Raw genomic sequence first — 7,857 nt, 5'->3', positions numbered from 1 at the left:
GGAATGCCGAATGGCTGAGAAGCACCTAAAGAAATATTCAACATCTTTAATCATAAGGAAAATGCAAATCAAAACAACCCTGAGATTCCACCTCACACTAGTCAGAATGGCTAAGATCAAAAACTTGGGCGACATCAAATGCTGGCGAGGATGTGGGGAGAGAGGAACACTCCTCCATTGTTGGTGGGACTGCAGACTGGTACAACCATTCTGGAAATCAGTCTGGAGGTTCCTCAGAAAATTGGACATTGAACTACCTGAGGACCAGCTATACCTCTCTTGGGCATATACCCAAAAGATGACCAAACATATAACAAAGATACATGTTCCACTATATTCATAGCAGCCTTATTTATAACAGCCAGAAGCTGGAAAGAACCCAGATGCCCTTCAACAGAGGAATGGATAGAGAAAATGTGGTACATCTACACAAAAACAATGACTTTATGAAATTCATAGGCAAATGGATGGAACTGGAAAATATCATCCTGAGTGAGGTAACCCAATCACAGAAAAACACACATGGTATATGCACTCATTGATAAGTGGATATTAGCCCAAATGCTCGAATTTCGCTAAATGCACAGAACAGGTGAAACTCAAGAAGGATGACCAAAATGTGTATGCTTCACTCCTTTAAAAGGGGAATAAGAATAGCCTTGGGAGGGGGATGGGGAGGCAAAATTTAGAACAGAGGCTGAAGGAACGCCAATTCAGAGCCTGCCCCACATGTGGCCCATACATATACAGCCACCAAACTAGATAAGATGGATGAAGCAAAGAAGTGCATGCTGAGAGGAACCGGATGTAGATTTCTCCTGAAAGACACAGTCAGAATATGGCAATATAGGCGAATGCCAGCAGAAAACCATGAACTGAGAATGGGACCCCTGTTGAAGGAATCAGAGAAAGGGCTGAAAGAGCTGAAGGGGCTTGAGACCCCATATGAACAACAATGCCAACCAACCAGAGCTTTCAGGGACTAAGCCACTACCCAAAGACTATACATGGACTGACCCTGCGCTCCAACTGCATAGGTAGCAATGAATATCCTAGTAAGAGCACCAGTGGAAGGGGAAGCCCTTGGTCCTGCCAAGACTGAAACCCCAGTGAATGGGATTGTTGGGGAAGGGTGGTAATGGGGGGAGGATGGGGAGGGGAAAACCCATATACAAGGAGATGGGGAGGGATTAGGGGGATATTGGCCTGGAAACTGGGAAAGGGAATAACAATTGTAATTGTAAATAAGAAGTACCCAATTTAATAAAGATGGAGAAAAAAAAAAAAACAACAGGAGACATCGAAAACATGTTTGTGTGGTTGAGGAAAAACAGAAGACTGATTCTGTATATCATATAGTTTTGCCAATTTTAAGCTGTATACAGTTAAAACGTGTTATTTTAAGAGCTTCTAGTTCCACAGTTAAATTTATATCTTAACTTTCAGTATGAAATGAGCTGTTGAATATTAATGCATTGCAGAAACAACTTTCTATACGTATCTAAAGATTATAAAAAAACAGGTGTATACAAGAAGAAAAATAATCTATCAGCAGAATTATGCAAGAGAAAAGTGTTCACTTAATCATCAAATGGAAAAATGAAAAGAGTTTTCTTTACATTTGAATATATGAACAAGTTCCCTATCAGTAAAACTACAAATAAATCATTTACAGATATAAATACAAACCATGATAAAATTAGAAGGAAATATGAAGTGGTTCCTTTTATTTTCTAGAGTTTAAACTATTTAAAATAATCCTTGAATACTAAGAGACAACATTAAGTACTTTTGTTTTTGCTCTGACATGTAAAGTGCTTGAAAGTCATAATTCTCACCCTTAAACAAGAAAAATATGAACCAATTGAAAATAAATTCCTTTCCTTACACATGCCAGAAAATCGCAGTTACATCAGAAACAAGCAAATGGAGATAGTGACCACTGAGATGACCTTTCACAAAACAGAAATAGGAACACGACACGGTAAGATGATTTAAACAATAATTCTATAGAATTGGTTAAGTCTGAATGTAGACTGGGTAAGAGTAACAAATTAAAGAGGCAGTCCTGGGGAGGTTTCTACATGTTTATGGAGCTTTACCTTCAGGATTTCCAGAAGTCTACCATGGTTCTGGTAGCAAGAATAGAAAAGTATCCATCTTGAAATAGTCCAATATATTCTTTTACTATGGATATGAAGAGAAATAATGGCTATGAATTAGCTATGTATAGAAAGATTGATTATAAAGAATCTCTTTATACAATAATAGAGACTCAGTTATATCAGTTACTCCAATCAACAAGCTGGAGACCTAATAGTGAGCTAATGATGTGATTCCATTCAGTCAGAACCGTTAATATTAAGATTGGATTAGGTACTTTTCTGTTGCTGTGATAAAATACCATGACTATTTTAACTTAAGGAAGAGAGCAGTTATTTTGTCTTGTGGATAAAAATTTCAGAAAAAAAAAAGGTGCAGCAAGAAGTCACAAGCTTTATAGTAGAAACAGGAAGCTGAAAGCTCACATCTTCAGTTCCAAACACAAAAGAGAGAGAAGGAGCTGAAAATACCTCAAACATTTAAACTCTCAAAGCAGCTTCCAGTAATATACAACCATCAGAAAGGATGAAGCATTTAAACATCATCCAGTGAGCCTATGGAAGACATTTACAATCAAATGCCAACCCTTGGAACCGTTTAGTCCAATTTCAATAGACCTCATAGCCTTTATAGGCATCAACACTGTTAAAGCATCCTAAGTCTCTCCTGAGACTAAATGCTATCTCTTAACTGTAAACCCCTGCAAATTCAAAAGGGAAATTATAGTATAGTGACAGACTATATACATTTCCATTCCAAAATGGAAGAGTAAAGACACAGTGAGGCAATACTGAACCAAAGCAAGAAAAAAAACTGAGCAAGGCAATATTCAAATAATGAAGTTTGATAACAGTGGTTCCCAACCTTCCTGATGCTGTGACCCTGTAATATAGTTCCTTGTGTTATGGTGAACACCACCCACATAATTACTAATTTTTTGCTATTTCATAACTGTAATTTTGCTGCTTTTATGAATCATAATGTAAATGTTTGTTTTCTGATGGTCTTAGTTGACCCCTATGAAAGGTTCTTTTGACTCACAGATTGAGAACTGCTGCTCTAAAATCCATGTCTGGGGCTTTAATTTCAGAGGCCTTTAAACCTCTACCTTTTCTCCTTTACTGCCTAAAATATACATGTATCATTAATAATGAATATATTTTCTGTTTGCAGTTCTTCTTGGAAGATATCCCATGACTATTCCATCTCCAAATCTAGAAGTATACACTGCAATTCAAGCTTCACATACATAGCTTCACACAATGGTCTCTCACGGCCTTTGTGGCTATAAAGGTCTATCATTCAGGGACTGCCCTCCAACATGCTGTCTGGACCTATTAGTTCTCTGGATGGATGGAGGAAGAATGCATAACTTCTTTATTCTTGCATGCTTCATGCCTTTGAAGCCATAACCATGCAGTACCAGATTCTGCTGCCAGTTTAGGATATACACTGGCCTGTTTAGTTCTCATTAAAAGAAGCTCTTTTATTCTGTTACTTTGGAGGAGCAGAAAACACCTTAAGCTCTCTTTGAAGAGCTAGAAGCATACCTGGATGGGGTCTTACACTAAGAGCAATATTTCCTTTATTCCAGTGAAGAGAAGACCTCTTTTTTTTTTTTTTGTGCTGAAAAAATTTGTTTTATTAATCATTTTATTTGTGTACATTTCAAATGTTATCGCCCTTCCCAGTCTTCCCTCCATGATCGGCCTACCCCCTCCCCCTGCCCTTTGCTTTTTTTTTTTTTTTTATTAACTTGAGTATTTCTTATATACATTTCGAGTGTTATTCCCTTTCCGGTTTCCGGGCAAACATCCTCCTCCCCCCTCCCCTTCTTTATGTGTGTTCCCCTCTCCATCCTCCCCCCTTGCCGCCCTCCCCCCAATAGTCTAGTTCACTGGGGGTTCAGTCTTAGCAGGACCCAGGGCTTCCCCTTCCACTGGTGCTCTTACTAGGATATTCATTGCTACCTATGAGGTCAGAGTCCAGGGTCAGTCCATGTATAGACTTTAGGTAGTGGCTTAGTCCCTGGAAGCTCTGGTTGCTTGGCATTGTTGTACATATGGGGTCTCGAGCCTCTTCAAGCTCTTCCAGTTCTTTCTCTGATTCCTTCAACGGGGGTCCTATTCTCAATTCAGTGGTTTGCTGCTGGCATACGCCTCTGTGTTTGCTGTATTCTGGCTGTGTCTCTCAACCCCATAACTCCTAAGGAAATAGAAGCAGTCATTAAAGGTCTCCCAACCAAAAAGAGCCCAGGTCCAGACGGGTTTAGTGCAGAATTCTATCAGACCTTCATAGAAGACCTCGTACCAATATTATCCAAACTATTCCACAAAATTGAAACAGATGGAGCACTACCGAATTCCTTCTATGAAGCCACAAAGCCACTCTTATACCTAAACCACACAAAGACCCAACAAAGAAAGAGAACTTCAGACCAATTTCCCTTATGAATATCGACACAAAAATACTCAATAAAATTCTGGCAAACCGAATCCAAGAGCACATCAAAACAATCATCCACCACGATCAAGTAGGCTTCATCCCAGGCATGCAGGGATGGTTTAATATACGGAAAACCATCAACGTGATCCATTATATAAACAGACTGAAAGAACAAAACCACATGATCATTTCATTACATGCTGAGAAAGCATTTGACAAAATTCAACACCCCTTCATGATAAAAGTCCTGGAAAGAATAGGAATTCAAGGCCCATACCTAAACATAGTAAAAGCCATATAAGCAAACCAGTTGCTAACATTAAACTAAATGGAGAGAAACTTGAAGCAATCAGACCTCTTCTTTTAATAGCAATTTAAAAGTACACATGAAAGCTCTAGAGAAACAAAGAAGCAAACATACCTAAGAAGAGTAGATGGCAGGAAATAATCAAACTCTGGGCTGAAATTAATCAATTAGAAAAAAGAGAACTAATGAAAGCAAGAGGTGATTCTTTGAGAAAATCAACAAGAGGGAAGAAATCTTAGCCAAACTAACTGAAAGGCAGAAAGACAGTAATTCAATTAAAAATATAAGAAATGAAATGGAAGACATAACAAAAAGCACTGCGGAAGTCACAAGAATCATTAGGCATTACTTCAAAAGCCTTTACTCCACAAAATTGGAAAATCTTAAATGGATAATTTTCTAGACAAATAACATTTACCAAAGTTAAACCAAGATCAGATAAACTATTTAAATAGTCCTATAACACTTGAGGAAATATTAGGATTCATTAAAAGCCTCCTAACAAAACAAGCCCAGGGCCAGCCAGGTGGTTTTAGTGCAAATCTACACCAGATGTTCAAGGCAAAGCTAATACTCCTCAAACGGATGCACAAAATAGAAACAGAAGAAACATTGTCAAACTCAATCTATGAGGGCACAGTCATCTTTATACCTAAACCACACACAGACTCAACAAAGAAAGAGACTGATGTCCCTTATGAAAATTGATGCAAAAGTACTCAATAAAATTCTCACAAATCAAACCCAAGAATACATCAAAGACATCATCTACCATGATCAAGTAGGTTTTATCCAAGGGATAAAATTTTCTCAAAAAATTGGAAATAGTTCTACTACAAGACCTGTCAGGAGCCATAATGGGACAAGCTAAAAACTAGCAGGTGATCATCCTGAGATGGCCAGCCTGGGATTATCATCTAGTCTGCAACTGGTTCGTCCTTATTAAGCAAGGCTGTAAGGGATTCATTTTAGGAAAGATTCCTGCTATTAAAAGGCTTTTCCTGTTATTATTAAATACACATAACAGTCATTAAGTAAAAGCACACCCCTTTGGAGCAGATCTATGCAGATCTATGAAAATGTAATGTCTTATAGTGATGCTATATAGACAAATAGATAACTTCTTAAGTCTAATTATGATCCTATAAGAATTTCGAAAATTATAAAATGATTATTTAGCTCTTTTATAGTGGGACTGCTATTAAGTCTTTCTCTGATAATTAAAACTGCAGTGAGAACTATGCCAGTCTCCCAGGTGTCACCAGTTAATTGCTCTTAGATAGTAACCAGACTTTCTCCTAATCAGAGCACATTCCAAAAGGTTGTAAAACAATTATCAAGGGTCATAAAAAGAGAACAAACAATTTGTTACAGGTACAAGGACAGAGGATATGATATTGACTGGGTTTATCTATACAAAACTTCACTAACAACTTACGTATGGTTTTAGACTTTCAGTGAACCTGTAGAGCTGACACTGGTGATGAATGTTTTGCCAGATAATTACTCCTGATGGATATGTTGTAATCATTCTCTGTTGTAAACTTCTATTTCAATTTATGCTTTGAATTCTTGTATGAACTTGTGATAAACTTTGTAACACATGACCATGTATTCTGAAAGATGTATAAGTACTGAGGACAAAGGGAGAAAGGGGGTCTCTTTCCCCCTGTTAGAACCTTTTTTCCCTCTTCTTAGGATCTTTCCCTTTAGCTAGCTTTCATAAGAAAACCTTTTACAACTTAGTAATACACATTATAATCACTTTTCTAAGTGTCCCCCATTCTTCCTGCAACTTCTAACTAGCAGGCTGAAAGTTAGAGCCCAGAAGTTCCCGATGAGATAGTGCAAGGGCTACTTACTTGACCCTTTGTTATTTTAGGAAGAAGGGCTAAGTGCCAGAGACTGTAGTTTCTGGCCTCAGAGGAACACAGAAGGCAGATTAGTTACAGTAGCAGAGCATAGTGACTTAGACATAGGTAAATCAGCTTTAGTAACATAGTAACTTAGATTTAGATAAGTAAATTTATTATTATACAGCAACCTTAAATATCTCGTAAGACAAGTCGTACCCCATATCTTGTAAGACAAAGTCTTATCCTCCACCGATGCTCTCCCCGCTCTGCTGCCTCAAGAAGAACCAACAAGAAAGAAGACCTCCATCGGGGCTGGCCCCCCGACGAAGACCCAGCTATACCACTCCTGGGCATATACCCAAATGATGTTTCACAACTACAAGGACACTTGCTCAGCTACTTTCATAGAAGCTTTGTTCATAATAGAACTGAAACTGGAAACAATCTATATCTACTTCAATTGAAGAATCAGTAAAGAAAGTATGGTTCATTTACATAATGGAATACTATTCAGCTATAAAAAAACAAGGTCATTATAAATTTTTAAGTCAAGTAGCTAGAACTACATAATATCATCCTTAAAGAGGTAATGCAGAAAAAAAGACATACATGGTATGTACTCAATTATAAGTGGATTTTAGCCATAAAATACAGGATAATCATACTACAATTTACAGACCCCAGGAACCCAAATAACAAAAAGGGTCAAAGGGATGCTGCTTGAATCTTTCTCAGAAGGGGATATAAATTAGATATCAGAGGTGGATAGAGGGAGGAACTGGGTGGGAGGGGGATGGGGAAGGGAGAGAAAGGTAGGGGGAATCACATGTAAGGAGAACAGGGGAGAAAATGGAAATCTGTGTGTTGGGCAGAGGGAAGCATCTAGTAGTATGTGCCAGAGACATGTGACAGGGTGTGGAAGGATGGAGTAGAGGTTGGGCAGGGTGTCTATGGGGTGACTATCAAAAACTCCTAACAGTAGGGGATATGGATCCTGATCTGTATCCACCTTCTGTAGCCAGGCAGGACTCCTAGCATAGATATGAGAACACCAACCCACCCAAAATACGTTGACCTAAAATGTGTCCTCCCTACAAGATGTGCAACAAGAAATATAGAGCAGAGACTGGGGGAATGGCAAAGTAA

Source organism: Rattus rattus, chromosome X (genome assembly GCF_011064425.1).
Source record: "Rattus rattus isolate New Zealand chromosome X, Rrattus_CSIRO_v1, whole genome shotgun sequence".
Lineage (NCBI taxonomy): Eukaryota > Metazoa > Chordata > Mammalia > Rodentia > Muridae > Rattus > Rattus rattus.
Note: the sequence above shows the minus strand (reverse complement) of the source record.